This window comes from Eptesicus fuscus, chromosome 5 (assembly GCF_027574615.1).
Source record: "Eptesicus fuscus isolate TK198812 chromosome 5, DD_ASM_mEF_20220401, whole genome shotgun sequence".
NCBI classification, from domain to species: domain Eukaryota; kingdom Metazoa; phylum Chordata; class Mammalia; order Chiroptera; family Vespertilionidae; genus Eptesicus; species Eptesicus fuscus.
The window spans coordinates 24054825-24077343 of record NC_072477.1 but is presented as its reverse complement, the minus strand read 5'-3'; the positions used below and the strand labels follow the sequence as shown (position 1 = coordinate 24077343).

Below are 22519 nucleotides of genomic sequence, written 5' to 3'. Positions count from 1 at the left end.
GAGCATCTGCCCTCTGGTGGTCATTGCGCATCATAGCGACCAGTCATTCTCCTCAGTTCTGTCGATTTGCATATTAGCCTTTTATTATCCTACCTAATAAAATAGTAATATGCAAATTGACTGCACCTTCGCTACGCCCAAGCCACGCCCACCAGCCAAAGCCACACCCACCAGCCAATCAGGGCGAGTATGCAAATTACCCAACAAAGATGGCGGTTAATTTGCATACACTGAGGGAGGGAGGAGTGAAGACTGAAGACAACTTAGAAGGAAGAGGGAGGAAAAGCAGAAAGCAAGGTGGCTGCCAGAGGGAAAGCCCGGGCGGGGCGGAGCGGGGTGGAATGGGGCGGAGCGGGGCGGGCGGCAGTGGTGAGCGGGTGCAGGCGTGGTGGCCGCAAAGGCAGCGGCAGCGGCAGCGCATGCGGCCGCAACAGCCGCTTGCAGGATTTTCCTGCAAATGGGCTACTAGTATAGGATAATAAAAAATGTTATTAGAAGCTAGCATCTATGAGAGCTTGCTTTGCATTGGGAACTTTTTCAAGCACATCACAAGTTGTAGCTCATTTTATCCTCAGGGCATCCATGGAAGGTGGCTACTGTTGTTATCTCCACTGCATTCGATGAGGCAAAAGACGTACAGAAGTTCACACAGCTTGTAAGTGGAAGAGCCAGGCTGTGAACTCGGGCAGTCCAGCTCCAGAGTCTGAACACTAACCATTCTGCCATCCTGCCTGTGCTGCAGGAGAGAGAGACAGTGTGAGGACACCAGGGACCAAGGCCTGTCAGCTGAACATCAGCATGTGTAAGCTGAGTTCCGATCCTTTGCACAAAATACAGTAGTTTGTGCACACATGACTGTTAATTCAATCAGCCATTTCCTGGATTCCTGCTGTGTGCTGGCCACCCGGCTGGACCCTATGGGATGGATGAGTCATAGGCAAATCACGGCCCTGAAGACCTAATTAGTACAAAAAGGTTGCAGAAATCATTATAACACAAGAGATAAAGTGGTAGGTGCTAGAAGAGAAGTATAGATAAAGTGCTGCAAACTCATTAAGAACAGGGAGACTGTTTGCACTCATAGTATCAGGGAAGGCTTCTCGGAGGAAGGGGCCTTTGTACTGGGGCTCGAAATAGTAATAAGACTTGGGAATGGAGTGGAGGGAGGAAGGACCTTCCAGGAAGGGGAAGTTGAACAAAAGTGGACAAATAAGAAAAAGTGGGTTTTGTTCAGGGTACAGTAAAGGGTCCAATTTGGCCACCTGGGGTTATAAGACAAAAAGACGCTCTGGAAGACCAGGCAGGCTGTCACTGGTGGGCCCGTGGGGGAGCAGGGATGTTCATCAGGATCGGGATGGACTCAGAAGGCAGCTTAGCCAAATCCCCCGTTTGCAAAAGATGGACCCAAGACATAGGGTGAGGGGTATGCACAAAGGGAATAATTTGTTAGTGGCAGAACTAAGTCTCAAACCTAGGGCTTGCCCCTAATTTTTTTTATTTTTTATATTTTGCACTCCTCAGAGGGCGCAAGCATGTGGGTAATGAGGATCTCACAATGTCAGAAAAACGTTACTTTTTTATAACACTATGCTAGAGGGTCTCCAACTGCGTAGCCTTTATTTAGAGTTAAGTATTTGAAGTCAGTATTAGCCAAACACTACACCAGTCTGCAGGCAAGGACATGTACCCAGTGAATTCTGGGAGAAGCTGAGGATTGCGAGAATTAAGGCTTTCTGCAGAAACTTAGAAGACTTCTGATCCACAGTGTCCTGGATTCTGGAACTGCTGGCTTAAATCAGCCATCACTGCTGCATAATTTATGAGGCCTGGTACAATAGGGTTCCTGCTTGCTCCAGCTAACCAGGCTTGCCCCTCCCACTACCCCTTAATCAATCTAAAACTTTGCCTTCCTGCCCACTCATTTTATTCCTGTTTATCTTTTGGAGCACCGCAACTAGCGTGTCAATTTAATACACAGACCCTGAAGGTCCAGGAATACTTTCAAACTCATGGGAAACCTGCACAAGTAACTTTAGCTAAAGCCAAAGGTTTCCCTTCGCCTTCATTATTAGCCTTTGGAAAACTCTGTGAATGACAGTAAACAGACTTGAGATCTCCACCTCTAGAACTAAGAAATTAAAGTTATTCGGAACACCGGTGACTTTTCATTTAAAAGAAATAAGAAATCAATATTACAATTCTGGATCCTGGCATTTTTTCTTAACTGGAGACACTGTTCTGGGAAGCATTGTCGCTTTCAAGAGCAACAGTGCCTCTGTGTGGTGCTAGTGTGAATTGCACCTCAGCAGTGATTGAAAACTCAAGGCGGGAAAGAATGGTGGGCTTCCATCAAGGAATTCCAGTTCACCTCCAGATAACTTCTGCTTTAAACGAATAGGCTGTTTTTGCCAAAAAGATGAGCGCAGTTAGATTTTATTGTACTGATATTCTGTCTTAAAAAGTGGAAAGGATCTCTTTTCCCCTGTGAAAACAGGAAAAGGGCAGGATACAACATGGGTTGGTTGAAATGTCCATGGTTCCAAAGTGCTGGAAGGAATGGGAAGGTGTGTGTGTGTGGCAGGAGTGGGGGAGCAGTTGGCCAGATGGCGTGAAATTCCATACAGAGATGAGGAGTGGCAGGATGGGCTGGGAGACAGGAACTAGAGTGAGACTAGGACAAGATTTATCTGACAATAAAAACTATGGAACATGTCATAGTTTAAATTCAGAACTCCCAGCTGTAATGTGATGCCTTTAATGGCTCCCTCCCCACCTTGAGCTGACCCCTCCTGACAGTGAGCTGAATGTATGGGGTTCAACCCTCCAGACACCTCTGAGCTCACCTTGTCCTGACCACTAAGGGGCCAGGGTAAAGAAGGACAAGCACCAGGGGTAAAACCCCAAGGCTGCGCACTATTCCCAGCACCAGTGGGGTAGGAAGGGGAGAGGGCATTCATCACTGATTTTCTTTTTTTTTTAATTTAATAAATCTTTATTGTTCAGATTACAATTGTTTCTCCTCCCCCCCCCCCCATATAGCCCCACCACCCGGTTCCCACCCCCCCTCTGCCCTTACCTCCCCCCTGCTGTCCTTATCCATATGTGTATGATTTTTGTCCATTCTCTTCCCGTACTCCCCACACAGACACCCCTTTCCCCCTGAGAATTATCAATCCACTCCCATTCTATGCCTCTGATTCTATTATGTTCACCAGTTTATTCTGTTCCTCAGATTTTTAATTCACTTGACTTTTAGATTCACTTGTTGATAGATATGTATTTGTTGTTCATAATTTTTATCTCTACTTTCTTCTTCTTTTTCCTCTTTTTAAAGAATACCTTTCAGCATTTCATATAATACTGGTTTAGTGGTGATGAACTCCTTTAGCTTTTTCTTATCTGTGAAGCTCTTTATCTGCCCTTCAATTCTGAATGATAACTTTGCTGGGTAGAGTAGTCTTGGTTGTAGGTTCTTGCTATTCATTACTTTGAATATTTCTTGCCACTCCCATCTGGCCTGCATAGTTTCTGTTGAGAAATCAGCTGATAATCGTATGGGTGCTCCCTTGTAGGTAACTAATTGTTTTTCTCTTGCTGCTTGTAAGATTCTCTCTTTGTCTTTTGCCCTTGGCATTTTAATTATGATGTGTCTTGGTGTGGTCCTCTTTGGATTCCTTTTGTTTGGGGTTCTGTGTGCTTCCTGGACTTGTAAGTCTATTTCTTTCATCAGGTGAGGGAAGTTTTTGGTCATTATTTCTTCAAATAAGTTTTCAGCATCTTGCTCTCTCTCTTCTTCTGGTACTCCCATAATTCTGATGTTGGTACGCTTGAAGTTGTCCCAGAGGCTTCTTACACAATCTTCAACTTTCTGAATTCTCTTCTCTTCTTGCTTCTCTGGAGGAGTGTCCTTTGCCTCTTTGTATTCCAAATCTTTGAGTTGATTCTTGTGTTCCTCTAGTCTGCTGTTGGGTCTCTGTATAATATTTTTTATTTCAGCCAGTGTATGTTTAATTTTTAGTTGGTCCTTTTTCATATCCTCGAGGGTCTCATTAAATTTATTGGCCTTTTCCATGAAATTCTTGAAAAACCTTATAACCGTGGTTTTGAACTCTATGTCCATTCGTTTGTTCTCCATTTCTTTCGTTTGGGATCTGTTTCCTTGCCTCCTCATTTTTGCTGCTTCCCTGAGTTGGTTGGGTAGCTTTGTGTACTAGGTGTCTTATTGGTTCAACGGGTCAGCCTCCCAGTTACCCGAGGTGGACACTCTTGGTGTACCCCTTTGTGTACTGTGTGTCCCCCAGCAGGAGCTACAGCAAGAACTAGTTTTCTCCTCTTTGCTTGGGCAGTTTTGGAGCAGTCTGACTGGAGCTGCAGTTTATTTGGTTAAGCTGCCACCGAACGGGCCATTTATATGCAAAAGCCGCTGTGTGGAGCCTGGGCGGGTTTGTAGAATGTGCGGGGCGGGCTCTCAGGGCAGGGCGGGGTCTCAGGGCATCACTAGGCTAGGGTGTGGCAAACGGCGATGGCTGCCATCAGCCGTCTCTGCCTTTCCACGTTTCCAAGTCCCTGAGTCCCGCGCTCCAGCACAGTAAACACTGATTGCTGGGCGCACCTCTGCAAAAAAGTCACTCTCATTTTCCGACCTGATGGCTGAGAGTCCAGCTTTTCCCCGTAGGCGTCTGGGTCCCCCGCGTGTCCCCAGAAACTGGATTTCAGAGTGATTGGGAGCTTGTCTCCCTTCGGGTTGAAGAAAAGCCACGCGCCCAGTCGCCCGCCACCAGCCCGATTCGCGCACCTCCGTACCTCAGCTTTTCAGCGTTTGTGCTCCTTTCTCTCCTTAGTTGTAAATCTACCATTCAGCCAGCTTTCCGGTGGTTCTGGGTGGTAGACGTTTTGTCTTTTAGTTGTATTTTTTAAATTGTTGTGCGAGGCAGCAGTTTAGTTGTTTAACTTTGCCGCCATCTTGGTTCCTCCCATCACTGATATTCTTTATTGTTCTTAAGTTCCTCCTCCCCCTTGGAGACCACTGTACAACATAGCCTGTCACAGTGCCACAGGGAAGGTGGGCTCCAGCTTCCCCATGGAAGTGGTGACCTCACAGAGTCCTCTCAGAGGGTAAATGGTATATAAGGATGGAATTCTTATCTCATTGTATCTATAATATGAAGTTTATATCAGATACATAGTATACCATATACATATAATATAAAAAGACACGTAATATCATTATTATATACTAGAGGCCCGGTGCACAAAATTCGTGCACTGGGGGGTGGGGGTTCCTCAGCCCAGCCTGCACCCTCTCCAATCTGGGACCCCTTGGGGGATGTCCAACTGCTGGTTGAGGCCCGATCCCTGTGGATCAGACAGTCAGACATCCTTCTCACACTCCGGGACTGCTGGCTCCCAACCGCTCGCCTGCCTGCCTGCCTGATTGCCCCTAACCACTCTGCCTGACAGCCTGATCACTCCCTAACCACTCCCCTGCCAGCCTGATTGATGCCTAACTGCTCCCCTGCCAGCCCAATTGCCCCCAACTTCCCTCCCCTGCAGGCCTGGTCCCCCCAACTGCCCTCCCTTCCCTGCAGGCCCAGTCACCCCCAACTGCTCACCCCTGCCAGCCTGGTGCCTCTAACTGCCCTCCCCCGCCAGCCCGGTCACCCCTAACTGCCCTATCCTGCCAGCCTGGTCGCCCCTAACTGCTCTCCCCTGCAGGCCTGGTCCCCCCAAACTGCCCTGCCTCCCTTGCAGGACTGGTCACCCCCAACTGCCCACCCCTGCCATCCTGGTCACCCCTAACTGCCCTCTCCTGCTGGCCTGGTAGCCCACAACTGCCCTCCCCTGATGGCCTGATTGCCCACAACTGCCCTCCCTGCTGGCCATCTTGTGGTGGCCATCATGTGACTGCATGGGGGCAGCCATCTTGTGTCTGCATGGGGGCAGCCATCTTGTGTGAGGGCGTGATGGTCAATTTGCATATTACCTCTTTATTATATAGGATTATAATCAAGAGCGAGATAACAGTATTTTCTTGTTAGTGTCTACATTCTTGGGGAAACCAAATCTAGAGAAATAAGAAGTCTGAAATTTTGCTATGAAAAGGAAGCCCTGGGGTTGAAGGGTTAAAGTTGAGTGAGTGAGAGGAAGTCTCTTTTTCTCTCTTTTATAAAGGAGGACTCAGGTCCAGGTCAGTGAGCCAGCCAGGGAGACTGAAAGTGCCCTGTGTACTCTGGTAGTAGGTACCCTGTGAAGGGGACTGGGGTCCAACTTGAGGAGTTTCAAAGGGACAAGTAAACTGATGTCACACTCGGAGGAATTTGCCACTCAATGGGCATGGGAGGTCACATACAAGGTCACTTACTAAGACTATAAAGAGGACCAAGGGAAGATGGCCATGTAAGGATGGAGGCAGAGATTGGAATGATGCTCCTACAAGCCAAGCAATGCCCAGGAGTGCCAGGAACCAGGAGCCAGGAGAGGGGCCAGGAGCAGTCTCCCTCCCAGCCTGCAGGAGGCGCCAACTCCATGCCACTCGATTTCACACTTCTGGCCACCAGAAATGGCCCTTCAGCAACGTTCTGAATGGGGAGCACAACTTTGGGAAGATTCTCTCTGGAACCATTCGCATCAGGGCTGGCTGCAGACAGGAGTGTGAAATAGGCAGAAGCAGGTCCTGTTTATAGGATGCTTCCTTTTCTACCCCTATTTCTCCCCTGTGATATGTACCTGTCTGTCATGCACATGCTGGATGGCCTCGGCTGGCTTTCTCCTCTCAAAGGTGAATGGCTAGTCCCTAAGTCTGAGATCTAAGATGAGCTAGGAATAACAGGTTGCAATTTATTCATTCCCAAATTATTTAGCCCATACAAGTCATAAGTTGGGTCCCTGCCCCACCCTCAGGGGTTCACAGACCAGTTGAAAGCTTCACTCCCATCCATCCATTCATTCCATGCTGAACCAGACCCTGTCCCTCGCCTCGTGTGGCTTCCAGTCTCCTGAGGATGTTTACTCAGGCAGTGAAGCCAGACAGGATTTCAGGCATGAGTTAGTGCCCGTGAGTGGAGGCGGGAGTGCCACCTGGGGAAGTTTTCCTGGAAAGCCCGACTCGGCCCGCGTGGAGACAAGCCCGTGTCTACTAGTATCTCCCAGGGCCATGAGGGCAGCTGAGCATCCTGTCCGGCTCAGTCCTCGCTAGAATGTCCCAAGTGTTTCAGACTTCAGTCCTTCACATTTCTTACAGGGCACTCATTTTAAGGTGAGTTTTCAGGGGATTCATTCTGTTTCACTTGAAGAGAAAAATGTGGGGCCCGACCACTGTGGCTCAGTGGTTGAGCATCAACCTATGAACCAGGAGATCACGGTTCGATTCCCAGGAAGGGCACAAGCCCGGGTTGCAGGCTTGGTCCCCAGTGTGGGGTGTGCAGGAGGCAGCCAATCGATGATTCTCTCTCATCATTGATGTTTCTATCTCTCTCTCCCTCTCCCTTCCTCTCTGAAATCGATAAAAATGTATTTTGTTTAAAAAGAGAAAAATGTAAGGTAGGAAAAGGTAAAGAATAACGAGTAAATAGTCAGAGGCTTGTTCAGTTTGGAGTCGGCAAACCTGGGGACATTGCGGCTTCTCTTGCGTTGCTGAGGTCCTGCCCATGGGCAATAACCCTGACAGTCTACTTCTCACTCAGAAGCCTTTTCTCTACGAAAGCCCTTCAAAGGAAGGGCAATTCTTCTCTTGCTGGGATTCTTTCATTCGGAGAGATTCTAAAAAGAGTCCTAAGGGATAGCTGATATCTGTATTTAACTTACTGATGAAATGAAAAGTTATATCAATGATAATTGTTCCTTTGGGGCTGATGGGGAACACGTGCTGTTAATACTTTTTATAGTCATTTCAAGCCTCCTCGTTCATGGATGTTCGTATTGCAGTTTCCTTAGCGTCATCACGCTCGTGTAGATTTCATTCATCGTAAAACGCCGTGGGATCTGGGTGGCACCATGAAAATCTCTGCTCAGGGTCAGTCTTGTGGGCGGCCGGTCTTTCAGTGCAGTCAGATGTGTCTGGGGTTTGTACTAATTTCAGGTTGTAAATCTCTCGGTGATCAACGTTCCTATTCTGGGCTCAGGTCTATGAGTCAGATGATGCTCCAGTGATTAGAACAGGGCCCCACATGTAGGAAGCATTCAGTAACTTTGTGTTGAATGAATGGATAAATGAATTCAGCAAAGACTTATGAAAGCTCATCCCTTAACATGTCTTGGTGATATTGCTAGCATGACACCCATGGCAGAAACTGTAAAACACGGAGTTGACGGATTGGAACATAAAATATTAAAAAACTCTACCACTCGAGGCTTCTTAAGTGTGAATAGCAAATGGGAGGGGAAATATTGTTTGGCACAAATTTCAGATGAAGTGTCATAGCCTTATTACTTAATAAGCTCCTATTAATCCATATAAACAGATGGGTACCCCAATAGAAGAAATGCAAATGGTCAATCAATGTATTAGAATCATTTGAATCTCACCTAGGAAAACATGGTTCTTTTCTTAGTGAGCTATCATTTTCTCCCAATCGGATTTGCAATGATACACAGCAATATTGCTATCCAGTGCAGACTAGGGTATAGAGACTGAAGCAAGGGTGTTCTCAAGGCTAGTTGAGCAGTAGGTTCCGAGGCCTTGAAAATGACCCAAAATTTCACTTGTAGAGAGTTATCTAAGGAAATCATAGGAGGTAAGAAAATAACTGTTTTTCTTCTTGCAGCTACAGCAAATTACCATCAATTAAGTGGCTTAACACAATGCAGTACAAATGTATGATTTTGTAATTCTGGAGGTCAGAAGTCTGAAATGGATCTTGGCTAAAAATCAAGGCACAGCTGTGTTTCTTTGATGGCTCTAGGGGAGAATCTGTTTCCTTGCCTTTTCTAGCTTAAAAGCTGCCTGCATTCCTTCGCTCCTGGTCCTTTTCTCTATCTTCAGCTCTAGTTGGTGTTCTCATCACCACCACCTCTTCTCTTTGTCCCCCTCCTCCTCTTCCTCCTTCATCCCCCTATCACCCTCCTCCTCTTCCTCCTCCTCCTCCTTCATCCCCCATCACCCTCCTCCTCCTCTTCCTCCTCCTCCTCCTTCATCCCCCATCACCCTCCTCCTCCTCTTCCTCCTCCTCCTCCTTCATCCCCCATCACCCTCCTCCTCCTCTTCCTCCTCCTCCTCCTTCATCCCCCATCACCCTCCTCCTCCTTTTCCTCCTCCTCCTTCATCCCCCATCACCCTCCTCCTCCTCCTCCTTCATCCCCCATCACCTTCCTCCTCCTCTTCCTCCTCCTCCTTCATCCCCCATCACCTTCCTCCTCCTCTTCCTCCTCCTCCTTCATCCCCCATCATCCTCCTCCTCTTCTTCCTCCTCCTCCTTCATCCCCCATCACCTTCCTCCTCCTCTTCCTCCTCCTCCTTCATCCCCCATCATCCTCCTCCTCCCCTTCCTCCTCCTCCTTCATCCCCCATCATCCTCCTCCTCTTCTTCCTCCTCCTCCTTCATCCCCCATCATCCTCCTCCTCCTCCCTCTCCTCCTCCTCTTCCTCCTCCTTCATCCCCCATCACCCTCCTTCTCTTCTTCCTTCTCCTCCTTCATCCCCCCATCACCCTCCTCCTCTTCTTCCTCCTCCTCCTTCATCCCCCATCATCCTCCTCCTCCTCCCTCTCCTCCTCCTCTTCCTCCTCCTTCATCCCCCATCACCCTCCTTCTCTTCTTCCTCTTCCTCCTTCATCCCCCTATCACCCTCCTCCTCTTCTTCCTCCTCCTCCTTCATCCCCCATCACCCTCCTCCTCCTCTTCCTCCTCCTTCATCCCCCATCACCCTCCTTCTCTTCTTCCTCCTCCTCCTTCATCCCCTATCACCCTCCTCCTCCTCCTTCATCCCCCATCACCCTTCTCCTCCTCTTCCTCCTCCTCCTCCTTCATCCCCCATCACCCTCCTCCTCCTCTTCCTCCTCCTCCTCCTTCATCCCCCATCACCCTCCTCCTCCTCCCTCTCCTCCTCCCCTTCCTCCTCCATCTTCTCCTTTTTTCTCTCTCTGCCCCCGACACTCCTGCCTCTCTCTTAGGGAGATCCTTGTGATTGCACTGGTCTTACCTGGATGCTCCAGGACCGTCTCTCCATGTCGAGGGCCTTAATGTAATCACATCTCCCTTTGCCGTGTAAGGTAGATAGTCCCAGAGGTTAGAACATGAACAACTTGGGGGCATTATTCTGGGTGTCACTATGTGTAAGTAGAGGAGACTTCTGGAAACTACGCTGAAAGGAAGGTGCCTCTGTTGGGAAAGGCACTCTTCAGCGGTCCTGCCTTTCCTCCTTCCTCCTGCCTGAAGCTGGGATGTGATGGCGGCTGCCTCAGCTGATATTGTGAACCAGGAGGTGACCTTGGGGGTGGAAGCCAAGCGCTCGGGGCAGGAGAGAAACATTAAAGCGCAGAGCCCTGAGGTCCCTATAGCCACCTCCAGACTGCTTTTACCAAATACATTTCTATCTTGTTCAAGCTGCTGTGATTTTGTTGTTTTGTTTTGTTGTTTTGTTTTGTTTTTCTGGGATGGGCAGCTGAACCTCAGCAGATCCCAGAGAAGCCCAAAGCCGCTGGCGCACCCTGAAAGATGGGGAGCTGGGGCGACAGCGGTGCGCTGCTGGACTGTACACAAGGCCTTCTGCGTTGGGGACCTCACTGAAGCTCAAAAGGGGCTCCGGACCCAGGACAGTGACCGACAGGGGAGGGGCAGAGGCTGCAGCCTGAGCCAGCAGCACACCTGGCTCTAGGGGAGAATCTGGGTATCACTCTGTGTAAGTAGAGAAGGAGACTTCTGGAAACTATGAATCTGTGACCACAGGGAGGGGCCACAGCAGCACTGGGCAGGGCCATGAGCCCAGGGTGAGAACAGGGGTGGAGGGAAGGCCAGCACCCGGGTGCTGGTGCCGGGAAAGCATGAGATCATCGCTCGGCAGCTCCGAGGTCATTCCCTTCGGCGCCTAAGCCTGCTTCGCTTTCTGAGTCATCTTGGATCCCAGACCCCGATGTCTGGCTCCGTGCTTTGCATGTGGGTGGAGCCGGCGCATGCTGGTGACTTTGCACCCCTCTACCCCCACCCAGGGCTCTTTTCCCTTCCGCAGAGACTTGCTGTCCGACCCGCCTTGATCTGGATATAAATGTCAGATGTGGCACCGAATCCCTGCTGTGGCTGCTTCGGGCTGCTCGGCTGGAGTCCTTGCCTCTACCTCCGGCGCTCCCCTCCTTGGTCTGTCTTCTCTCACTGTTCGCCTTCGGTCCTACCGCCTCCCTCTCTGTGCACCTTTTTCTCACGTTGAGTCAGCTGGGACTGAATTTCCTGGTCTGTGGCCCGGAGCCCCACAAATACCCCAGTCAGAGCCCAGACAGCCCACCAGTGCCCCTGTTTGTTTAAGGACAGAGCTGTCTTGTTCACCATTGCAGGGAAATCAATGAGAATGTTCCAGTCGGAATAACGGCAATGATGATAATGATGAGGTCAACATTTGCTGTGCACTGAAGGACACTGGCTGAGCCCTTTGCAAGCGTGATCCTCATGCTCATGCTCTCAGATGGCCTTTTCTCAGATCTTACAGAAACTGGAGCTTAGGAAGGGCAAGGCAAGCCCCAAGGTCACGGAGCTGGTTTCACACCCAGGCCACCTGCCTCCTGGCCACTCCCGTGGGAGAAGCCAGGCTAAGGGCTTGGCCGTAGCTGGGATGGAGAAGGAGAAATCTCGGGGTTCCTTGGGGTTCTTCTGATGTTTTGAATCAAGATCTGGAAATGGTTCTGGGAGTAGGCCCTGTGCCGACAGAGGGGATCCCAGACTGACCTTTGAAAGGGTGAGCTCATCTAGCTGAGTGCAACGGAGGAACCTGAAAGAGCCAGCTAGAGTAAGCCCCAGACTGTCCTGGGGACGAGCCGCGACAAAGGCCTAATTCCAGGCCGGGGCTCGCTGCCCCGGAGATCAGCTCCAAGCCAGAGTCCACGTGGGGCAGATGGAGGGTGCGCGTCCATTGTAAGTGGAAAGAAAGGAGAGTGGTGGTACGTCCGGTCGGGCCAGGGACTGCGCCACGTGTCTACCTCCATGTCCTCATTTTTATACTTAGAATCTGGGGTGGATTCTGTGATTGGCCCCGATTTGCAGGTGGGTAAACTGGGGCTCAGAGTGATTGCATAACTCCGTCCGAGGTGATGCGCTAGCGAGGGGCAGAGCCGGGATTTGAACCCAGGTCTGGCTGATGACAGAAACCAAGTTCATTTCACCGAGATGGAGCTCCAGGGAACCGGAACTGGAACTAGTGCAATGCCAATTCAGCCTTCACCTAAGAACCGGTGCCCCAGACCCGCTGGAAACCTGGCTCACTCACACTCCAGCCGTGCATGCCTTGCCCGTCTCCAGGCGTGTGCCCATGTCCAGCCCACCTGGCAGACTCAAGCCTGAACACACTGCGGACGTGGATGAGTGGTTCTGCCCTCACGGTGTGGGAAGGCGGGTCACATTCCAGGGCAGGGGCTGCAGCCTGCAGACCTGGGCGTCATGAAGGCTTCCTCTTAACGTTCCTCCCCTGCTCCCCTCAGGAATGCCTTAGCCCCACAGATTAATGTAAATGTAAACTGTCCAGGAACCACGTTTTAGATTTAAATCTGCACCAAGGAGATGACCTTTAGACAACTCTGGGAAGCAATAAGGCCCCTGATGCCGTCCAGCCACCGGGTCCCCTCCAGCCCTCCCGGAGACGGGCAGCAGCCTTCAGAATATGGAAATGCTCCCGGATGCCCTGGGCACCTGGCATTAGCTCGCTTCTCCCCAAGCCACAGCTCTGCTTGTTTGTTTTCCATTCTGCCTTCGGGGTGCGTGGAAGGCGGTCGTGAGTGGCAGCCACCCTCAGGAAACAGGCTGCACCCACCGTGGCCGTGATCTCGTCTCCCCCACACCCAGGCCCAATCAATGCGGCCACATCCAGCCCTTTCTTTAATAAGCTGATCCTTGGGCTAAATCCCAGGCGCTCTGTACCTCGCCCTGGATGCCTTTGATTGACAAAACTAATCTCTCCCCCACCCCCACATCTGCCGCTGCCCACATCCTCTTGCAAATCATGTACTGGGCTGCTGACAATTAGATAGAGGACTTGGGCTTGGGACGCAGGAGGGTTATGAGGTTATGAATCAATCGCGGGGGCTGGGGTGAGATAACAATCCGGGGGAGCCCATCCCAGACGCCTCACCACAGCCCTCAGAGCCTCCAGTTGATTTATGAGTTGGTAATAACCTCGTCTGGTCTCCTGCCCCCTATTATTTTTCATAATGCACACGGAAGCTTTACATTTCAGAGAAGGCAGAAACACAGGAGCTGGAGGGGGGGCGCCTTTGGGGAGGAGAGAGAAAGCCCACGGGGGGGAGGGGGGGGTCTATCAGCGGGTCGTCTTTCATGCTGGACGGCCATAGGGCACGGGGGGCGCAGTCACCACATGCCATGGAGGTCGGCATGCCCATTTGCCAGGCCTGCGGGAGACCCCAGGGAGGGGGCCCTGGCAGGGCCTGGTTTCGGACTGGATAAGGCGATGATGCTTGGGTAGCTCTGGGTTCAAAATCATATTTCACGCGTCTAGATTTAATTCCTCCAACCTGTTCCAAACCAAGTCAGACGCCCTGTGAAGAAGCGAGCTTCACACGGGACCAACGCCCATCACAGGCAGCTTGAACTCCAGTCCGGAAGCCGGCGCGCCCTCAGCGGGGCCAGCAGACAGGTGGGAGGGGCAGGGTCCCTGGGCCCCTGGAGAAGAGACTTGAAGACTCCCCTCTCCTCGGACCGGCTGTTCTCTCAGTGTCAGCCAGACCGAGTGAGGAAGAGGAGACATCTGAATCGCGGCCTAATCGTTTGTAATGCATTCATTTGTGGAGATTTCTTTCTGGGGAAAATAAAAATGACCTTTGAAAGAAGACAACATCGATGGCGGCAAAACCCTGAACCTTCCATCTAAAGCAGTAGTTACAGAATGTCCATCCAAGGTTGCTGGTCTGTGATGGGTCACAAAACACGGAGAGAAATGTTTGAAATGCCGTGAATATGCACCTATGGATGAACACATATTGTGTGATGTCTATTTGAATATAACTGTTGGTCGGTAAGCATTTACTGAAGCCCAACTCCATGCCAGGTTTCTGCGTGGTGCCGGAGGTAGGACAGCATGAGAGTCCTGCTCGCTCAGAGCTATAGTTTAGCAAGTGTTATGGGTTGCACTGTGTCTTTCCCATTCATATGTTGAAGTTCTATCCTCCAATACCTCAAAATGTGACCTGATTTGGACATAGAGTCGTTGCACATGTAATTAGTTAAGAAGAGTGAGTTAGGGTGGGCCCTAAACTTCTAGCAGGACTGGTGTTCTTATAAAAAGGGAGAAAGTAGCCCGGTCGGTGTGGCTCAGTAGTTGAGTGTCGACCTATGAACCAGGAGGTCACGGTCCAACTCCCAGTCGGGGCACATGCCTGGGTTGCCGGCTCAATCTCCAGTGCGGGGGTGTGCCGGAGGCAGCCAATCAATTGTTCTCTCTCATTACTGATGTTTCTATCTCTCTCTCCCTCTCTGAAATCAATAAAAATATATTTAAAAATAAAATAAAAAGGGAGCAAGTGGATTCAGAGACACGCACACAGGGCGAAGGCCATGTGAAGGTAAAAGCAGAGATCAGGGTGATTCATCTACAAGCCAAGGAGCACCAAAGACTGCCAGGAAAACACCAGAAGCCCAGCGGGGGAAGGAGGGCGGGGGGGAGGGGTGGTGGTGGCAGGGAACAGACTCACCCTCGAAGCGGCAGCTGAGCCAACTCTGCTGACACCTGGACTCAGGCCCTGGCCTCCAGGACTGTGGTACATTACATTTCCATGGTTTACGCCGCTCAGTTTGTGGTGCGTTATTACAGCAGCTCCAGGAAGCTAATACAGAGGGGAGGCAGACACTGATCAAATGATCTCATCGTGAATATCTAATTCCAAACCAAGTTAAGTGCTCCAAAGAGAAGGAACCCCGTCCCTGCAAATGAACTCCAGAGGACCTGGACCGGGTGTGGGGAGCAGTGGAGGCTTTCTGCAAAGTTAGGGCCAGAGGACTGCAGGAGTCAGCGATAGGTAGAGCTGGGCTGGAGAAAGGGAAGCAGTGTGTGCAAAGGCCCTGCGGTGGGATGGAGCAAGGTGCATTCTGGGAGTGGAAAGATGGTCCATGGGACAGAAGAGGAAAGAAGGGAAGGAGAAGAGGGTGGAAGGAGGTCAGAGAATCACTGAATGACAGTGGGATGAGGACACCTGTTTTGCTTTCCACTCTCCATTCCCAGGAAATGAGCTCAAGCCATAGGCCAGTGATGGCGAACCTATGACACGCGTGTCAGCACTGACACTCGTAGCCATTTCTGATGACACGCGGCCGCATGCCGAGGATGAAACATTTGCTGCTCCTGAGGATGAAACATTTGCGACTAGAGTCTTGGAGTTAGTTTTTTCCTCAAAGTGACACACTACCCGAGTTATGCTCAGTTTTTTGGCGAAGTTTGACACACCAAGCTCAAAAGGTTGCCCATCACTGCCATAGGCTGTATCAGTAGCTCATGTGCATCAGCTGTGTCCCAGGCACTGTGCTGGCATTGCACGTACAGCCTTTGCGTTAACCCTCAGCGCCTATGCAGCAGGTCCTGTTGTGATTGTCCTGGTTTTCATGTGAGGAAACGAAGGCACGGAGAAGAAAGGTGACCTAGTAACAAACAGTCCCTTCAGCACAAGCATGGCCCAGGCTCTGGGGCAAGGGCTTCATGTCCATGCTCTTGCTTTATCCTGTAAGTATGCCCCTCCCCCCAGTTGACTCACAGAGAAATGGAGATTTGGTGGTGAAGGGACCTGCTCCGGTCACACAATGTGTAAGTGGCATAGCATGAGTCGAACCCAGGTCTGCCTGACTTTGTAAACACTACACTCTATTGCTTCATGTGCTTGATAAGCAAGTGTGTATCTGTGAAATGTGTCATGCTTTTCCTTGGAAAAACTCAAGCCCACAGACTGAACAATACGCCTCAAAAATGCCACTAGACATCTCACCACACTTGTCCTCCCACCTGTATTTCTTCTGTCTTACTTCCAGCAAGGAAATAATTTATTTACATCATGGGATTATTACATGTAGTGGGATTATTCCAAAGCCTGGAATATAAAAAGTGTTCAATAAATTATTAGCTAAATAGCATATAGTAGCAATTATTATTATCACTAAATTAATGTCTCTGCTTCAGGGTAAAATGAGTACAGATCACTTTTCCAATTATTCTTCTGTATTAGAGGCCCGGTGCACGAAATTCATGCACAAAGGGGGGTTGTCCCTCAGCTCAGCCTGTACCCTCTCCAATATGGGACCCCTTGAGGGATGTCCGACTGCCCGTTTAGGCCCGATCCAACGGGATCGGGCCTAAACGGGCAGTCGGACATCCCTCTCACAATCCAGGACTGCTGGCTCTCAACTGCTTGCCTGCCTGCCTTCCTGATTGCCCCTAACCGCTTCTGCCTGCCAGCCTGATCACCCCCTAACCACTCTGCTGCCAGCCTGTTTGCCCCCAACTTCCCTCCTCTGCCGGCCTGGTTATCCCTAACTGCCCTCTCCTGCAGGGTTGATCACCTCCAACTGCCCTCCCTTGCAGGCCTGGTCCTTCTCAACTGCCCTCCCTTGCAGGCCAGGTGCCTCCCAACTGCCCTCTCCTGCTGACCATCTTGTGGTGGCCATCTTGTGTCCATATGGGGGCAGGATCTTTGACCACATGGGGGCAGCTATATTGTGTGTTGCAGTGATGATCAATCTGCATAGTACTCTTTTATTAGATAGGATAGAGGCCTGGTGCAGGGGTGGGGGCCAGCTGGTTTGCCCTGAAGGGCGTCCCGGATCAGGGTGGGGTTCCCTTGGGGCGTGGGGCGGCCTGAGCGAGGGGCCTGTGGTGGTTTGCAGGGCAGCCACGCCCCCTGGCAACCCAAGTGGAGGCCCTGGTATCTGGAATTTATTTTCCTTCTACAATTGAAACTTTGTAGCCTGGAGCGGAGCCAAGCCTGGGGCTCCCTCTGAGGCCGGTAGCCATTTGTGTTGGGGTTATAATTGAAACTTTGTTGCCTTAAGCGGGTGGGCCCGGCCAGGGTGTGCAGAAAGCTTTGCTTCCCCTGTTGCCTGCGGCAACCCTGGCCTGCTCTCTCAAGCTCCATTCTGCCGCCATTTGTTTGAATTTGTTTACCTTCTATAATTGAAACTTTGTAGCTTGAGTGGAGGCTTAGGCCTGGCAATGGCAGGCGGAAAGCTTGGCTTCCTCTGTTATCTAGGAAACCTTGCTCTCTGTGGCTGTAGCCATCTTGGTTTGAGTTAATTTGCATACTCGCTCTGATTGGATGGTAGGCGTGGCTTGTGGGTGTGTCAGAGGTATGGTCAATTTGCATATTTGTCTATTATTAGATAGGATAGTATTCAGAAAGTTATTCAGAGACAAGACAGGCAGAATGATGTAGTGGAAATAATATTTGGCATGTGATTGTCCAGATTCCAACCTTTGCTCTAATAGGTGCTAGTATGTGACTTTGGGCCACTCTGGCCCTAATTTTTAAAAAGGGTATTACAATTACTATCTATATCCTAGAGGCCCAGTGCACGAATGTGTGCACCAGTGGGGTCCCTCGGCCTGGCCTGTGGTATCAGGCTGAAACCGGCTCTCCGACGTCCCCCAAGGGGTCCCGGATTGCGAGAGGGTCCAGGCCAGGCCAAGGGATCCCACTGGTGCATAATCAGGGCCAGGGAGGGATTTGGGAGGTTGGCCAGCCAGGGAGGGACCGCAGGAGGGCTCCAGGGCATGTCTGGCCCATCTCACTCAGTCCCGATCGGCCAGACCCCAGCAGCAAGCTAACCTACCAGTCAGAGTGCCTGCCCCCTGCTGGTCAGTGCACATCATAGTGTCTGGTCAACTGGTTGACTGTCTGCCGCCTGGTGGTCAGTGCAAGTCATAGCAAGTGGTTGAGTAGCCTTAGCATATCATTAGCATATTACGCTTTGATTGGTTGAATGGACAACTGGACACTTGGCATAGTAGGCTTTTATTATATAGGCTATAAAAGCCTAAGCAACCGGCCAATAGCTATGACACACACTGACCACCAGAGGGCAGATGCTCAACGCAGGAGTGGAAACCACAGGCATGGAAACATGGAACAGACTGATAAATCTCAGAGGGAAGCGGGGAGGGAGGAGGGCAGGAAGAGATTACTCAAAGATCTTATATGCATACTAGAGGCCCGGGGCACAAATTCATGCACTAGTGGGGTCCCTCGGCCTGGCCTATGGGGATCGGGCTGAAATCCCTGAGAGATCCCGGATTGCAAGAGGGCACAGGCCAGGCTGAGGGACCCCACTGGTGCACAAATCTGTGCACCGGGCCTCTAGCACTTTACATAATTGTCATCAAGATGATATGTGATAACAGGGTCAAGTGCACAGCTCTGGCCTGGTACACGATGGGCACTCAGTCACCCCCCCTACATGAGCAGTGTCCTGCACATGGCACCTACACACTCGATGAGGTGGCATAAAGCTGCCTTCCTCACTCACAGGCAGCTGAGACCTCGGCAGGTTTGTGGAATCCAATGTCAGATGGTGTCATAACCTTGACTGGGGAGAGCCCTGAGCTCACCCACAGCAGGAACCATCTTATCTTTTGTTGGGCTCCAGAAACAGGTTACTCAAGTGGAAGTGTCTTTCCCTCATGGTGAGGGCTGATGAGTTATCAACTGCTTCAGTTGTCAGCACTATCCTATATAGTAAAAGGCTAATATGCAAATAAACCAAATGGTGGAACAACCGGTTGCTATGACACACACTGACCACCAGGGGGCAGACACTCAATTCACGAGCTGCCACCTGGTTAGCAAGAAGCTGGGCTCATGGCTGGTGAGCGCAGCAGTGGTGTCAGGAGCCTTTCCCGCCTCCACTGCAGGCAGGCAGTAAGGAGCAAGGGGTCCCGGACTGTGAAAGCCCCAGACTGCAAGAGGGATGTCTAACTGCCAACTTAGGCCTGACACCCGCCCCCTCCCCAGTGCATGAATTTTGTGCACTGGGCCTCTAGTAACGTATAAGCTACCAAGTTTCCGGTACCTTGAAATTTGCAGGTGACTGGAACCAACCTTTTCTCAAGTTTGCATAATCTAATTGGGGCTCAGCTAGCAAACCACTCATGTTGTGAACAAGTGTTTCAGGTGCCCACTGATGTATTTCATGATGCCCCTGGAATATATGTTGATAAATTCACCTCAAAAAGAAAACTTTGAGCCAAGTGTTTTGGGACCTTGGGGAATAAAGGTTAACCATCCCACACTTGTTGCTAGTTGGTTGTGGTTTTTTTTGTTTTTTTGTGTGTGTTTTTAATGTATTTTTATTGATTTCAGAGATATTTCAGGGAGAGAGAGATGGAAACATCAATGATGAGAGAGAACCATTGATCGCCCCTCGCCCCCTGGGATTGAGCCCCCAACCCGGGCATATGCCCTAACTGGGAATCTAACTGTGACCTCCTGGTTCATAGATCAACGCTCAACCACTGAGCCATGCCAGCTGGGCAATGTTTTTATATTGATTTTAAGTCCTTGGCAGGGCAACTTGGCTGAGATAAAAACCAGGACCCAATAGTGATCACAAAAGGCAACAACAAATTTTGGATAGAACAGAAAATAATCTTGAAATTCTTTTTATAATAAGAAGGCAAGAATGATTGGGGGACGGGGGGAGAAGGAAGAAAGGAAAAGGAGAAGAATACTTTATCCTGGTGGTTGTTTGGACTATTCTTGTCTGATTCTACAGTGGAACAATTGTAGGTCTTTTCATGGACATAATATTAGGATGGACTTTTCTTCCTGACTTGTTTCTGGGGCCGAACAGACAGCAGTTTACTTTCTGCCATCAGGTTGGGGGCTGGCCTCCCCAAATCAGTCCTCGGAAGCCTAGGACACCCCACACCCACAGAGGGCGAGTCCACAGCGCTAGGCGTTGCCTTGTTTGCTGATGGCCACCACGCATGCCAGTAGCGTGTGTGGGATGGCGGGGTGGTGGGTGCTGCTACTGATTGAGGGCAGTGGCCAGGACAGCCAGGGCTGAGGACAGCCACACCAGCCCCCAAATGAAGACACTGACTGTTGTAGGGGCTGCACCCAGGACAAGAAACCAAGGCCTGTGGTCCCCACAGTGCCAGGGGAAAGGAAAAGGGACCTTTGTGATTTTCGCTTTTTCACACACACACAAAATGTGATTAAATGGGATCCTTCAGTTCTGAATGCAGATGGGGCCTTGGTGGACTAGGCAGACAATCAGGCGAGACGCTGAGCCCGTAAAGCCAAAAGGGGGTAGAAACCCAGACAATGGTGCTGGGCTGGGGTGGGTAAAGGGGGAGCGGATATGACAGCGAGGAAGGAGTTTCAGTGTGAATGAATACTAATTAGTGACATGGATATTAATGATGACAGTAATTAACAGGGGAAAGGAAGGGCTGTCATTGTCCCAGGGTGAGTAATCAGTCTTGGCAGGTGATAAATAATGGTTCCGCCAGCTCAGCAGAAAGATAATCCGCCTGCCCCGGGGAGAGCTGTTGCTGATGCTGGAAACCTCTCCGTTTCCAGGCAACCCGCAAAAAAGGACTATTTTTCTTTTGAGGAAAAAACAGGTTAGCGTCTCTCCCCCACCCCCAACTTGGGATTACAGTCCTTATTTGATTTCTGCTTTGTTCTTCATTTCCTAGGACAAATGTTGAACTTGTATAATTTGGAGGAAATGGACCCGCGTGCACAAGCACACACAGACATCCTCTCCCTTTCTCTCAAAGAATGTGAATGAGTAGGGGTGCTTTGGATCCAAAGTTTAGCTCATAGATGCCAGCCGGGAGCAAGAAGAGGGGAAAGCTCAGAAGTCTTGCTTTTGAGGTTGATATGTGGGTGGGTGGGGGGGCCTGCAGTGGTGGAGACTGGTTCCGGGGGGCGGGGGGCAAGAAGGGGGAGGACATACAGAAAGAGTAGGATGGACCCCTGCCCATTTACCATGTAGAGAGAGTTCATCGACCTTCCAGAGAGCCAGAAAGAAGCAAAATGTCTAGGCACTCAGGCCAGAACTGGTCTCCCCACTGGCAAACCAAATTTCTGGAAACTTGATTTCTGGTAAAGGACAACAGTTAAACCCCTCTGCACGCTCTCCAGTCTCTCAGGCAGGAATCTATCCCAGAGAGCTGTCCACAGGCCCTCTCCCTCCCACCAAGCCTCACACCCATGCCAGGACGTGGCTATCTGGAAATGCTCCCCTTTGGGGCTATTTTCTGTCATGCATCCATCCTGGAATGACAAAGCCACCTTCCAAGGTCTGCACTGGTTTAAAGTGAGATTTGGAGTGAATTGATCAGAAGTTCAGAATCCTCTGAAAACAACTCCTCCACCCCCATGGGAACTGGGCTGCCCTAGGAAACATTGGTTCGAGGAGCCACATTTCCACATGGAGGTAGACAAAGGGGAATTCATTGTGACCAAAATGATGAGAGACCCAGGCATGGCTCACAAGGGGCGAGGGGTGGGAGGGGTGGCACTCGAGGAGACACCGATAGTATGTCAGTTGAACTGTCCAAATGTTTGAAGACCTGTCCCACAGAGCGAGAAGGTCTGGGTTTGTTTTTATAGCATTAGAATGCAAAACTAAGACCAAAGAGAGCAAGCCACAGAGTTAAGTCCAGTTTCTGCTCCTAGAAATCAAAGACAATTCTATTGGGACAGGCTGGCTAGGAGGGGATCTGTGAGTTCCAAGGTTCTGGGGGTTTTCTAAATGGAGATTACAGCACCTCTTGTCCAGGGTGTTGCAGATGGGGACTCATGTATTGGCTGGAGTTGGAGCAAGTAAGTTTTAAATGTCCCTTCTGACTCTTAAGATTTTAAATTAGTTAGGATAATACTAGATGCCTAAACAGGTAAGCCCCCAATTTCTGGGGCTTAACACAACACACTTTCAATCAGGTCAGAGCCCTAAATGGGCATCAGTTTTCATTGGTTGTTCAGAAGCCCAGGCTCCTTCCACATTGTGGCTCTGCCCGCCCTGGGCCCTTGAAGTCCTCTCCATTCAGCCAGCAGGTGGGGAACAGAGGGGTATGGAACTGTGCAGGGCCACGTGGGAGTTTTCACGGCCTGTGTCTAGAAGCGGCATTCATCATGCCCACTGTCAGAACTCAGTCCACACCAAACTGCAGGAGCATCAGGAAATGTCACCTGGTCCAGAGGACAGCTGAGTACAAAGAAGTTTCTCCCACAGACTGACATAGGGCCACTTGCTTTCAGGGTGGGCCCATGCCAGAAGAAATTAGAGACATTTTCAGGAACCTTGTCAGCCCTTGACAGTAAGGGTAGGGAACGGAGGAGACCGCTCTCCATAGGAAATGGTCCGCAGGCCGGGCGTGGTA

The 22519-nt window shown here is 50.5% G+C and overlaps 1 protein-coding gene across 1 annotated transcript in view; it reads left to right on the top strand.

The window, feature by feature from the left end:
• Positions 1-22519, top strand: part of RGS6 (regulator of G protein signaling 6) — a 465615-nt gene that overhangs the window by 373172 nt on the left and 69924 nt on the right. The window lies entirely within an intron of this gene.